This window comes from Pygoscelis adeliae, unplaced genomic scaffold, assembly GCF_000699105.1.
Source record: "Pygoscelis adeliae isolate BGI_AS28 unplaced genomic scaffold, ASM69910v1 Scaffold71, whole genome shotgun sequence".
In the NCBI taxonomy this organism is placed as follows: domain Eukaryota; kingdom Metazoa; phylum Chordata; class Aves; order Sphenisciformes; family Spheniscidae; genus Pygoscelis; species Pygoscelis adeliae.
This window is the reverse complement of record NW_008824356.1, coordinates 7,510,314-7,511,685: the sequence shown is the minus strand read 5'-3', so window position 1 is coordinate 7,511,685 and position 1,372 is coordinate 7,510,314. Positions and strand designations below refer to the sequence as shown.

The window sequence follows — 1,372 nt, the reverse complement described above, 5'->3', positions numbered from 1 at the left end:
TGGTAACAGGCTAGTCAGGGAGTATGCCAGGAAAATGCTGTGGAGACCCCATTTACTGTGCCTAGCACAGGATGCCAGACTTTTGACAGCACAGATCACATCTCATTTGTAATGTGCATTAGGAGCTTTTAATCAAGGTGGAGAGAAGTGTCCTCTCTCCTTCCATGGCAGAGCGCTTAGGCTGGGCGCACACTGCTGCGCAACTGCGGTACCAAGGGATGAGGGAAGATCCTTGAGGGGAAAAGCAGTGATGAAATTGGCATGATTGCTAGTGGCTTCTTGTAGGAAACTGAACTAGTAATTCGTAGAAACAAGCTTGTTAGAGGAAAACAAGCATGACACCAAACTTCTGTAATGAGCAGGCAGTAGAATGGTGCCTCGATGTCATGCTCCATTCTGGGTTTGAGCCACACGCTGCAAAGGTTGGGGCCTTGCTGGGTGTAAATGAACACAGCCTAATGATTTTTCCTCCCTTTTTAGTCTCCCAAGCTAGTATTAATTTACAGTGGGAACCACAAAAGACAAAAGCAATGCAGCAAAATTGTGGGCAGACTAGAAGGAGGTTTCCATCAGCTATGCCATACAGACTTTAATCTGTCAGGGCAAAGGAGATGAAAGACTGGATGCTTTAACCAACTGTTTGGGTCTTGAGGTAAGGTAGGAACTCACAGGGGACAGGGAGTTTCCAGTTTCCTCCAGACTATGGGCATTTTTAAAAACAATCACAACACTCCAGAGTACCATCTAGCTAAGAAAACATTGTTCAGGGAGTAAATCCTTGAGATGATGAAACATTCCTTTTACAGATGGGAACACAGAGGCACAGAGGGATTAAATGACTTGCCCAGTATTATAAAGTAAATCAGTGATAAAATACAGAAAAGAATTAGGTGTCCTGATGCCCATTTCTATACATAAATCACTAGACCATAATTTCTTCTGCAAGATCATCGTTTCCTCCTTTCATATGCTATCTTGCAGCCAGAGGAAGATTATTCTACATGCTGCATGGAGTAACATTTTTCCAAGTCTAAATCAAAACCTGTCAAGCAATGGAGTTTCTCTTCTATTCCCTTGGGAAATGATTCCAAAGCTTGACAGTGCAAGGACGGATCTCCATGACAGGAAGTTTTCCATGATACTTACCTTAAATTTTTCTATTCTCTACTTGTAGTCATCTAAATATCTTGTCTGTTTCCATAGTATTTACGATCCTCAAACACTAGCAGAGTTATATTTCCCCTTCTTTCTCCCAGCTATCACTTAATCAAGCAATAGAAAACTCTTTCAGTACTACCTCTAAAAACAATTCCTTAAACTCCCAAAATAGTTTTCATTTGTTCCCCTGAACTTTCTCCACTTTTCCAATATC

At 41.6% G+C, this 1,372-nt stretch overlaps 1 protein-coding gene across 1 annotated transcript in view; it reads right to left on the bottom strand.

Moving 5' to 3' along the window:
• Window positions 1–1,372, bottom strand: part of NRXN3 (neurexin 3) — a 1,016,594-nt gene that overhangs the window by 499,586 nt on the left and 515,636 nt on the right. The gene's annotated exons all lie outside the window — the stretch shown is intronic.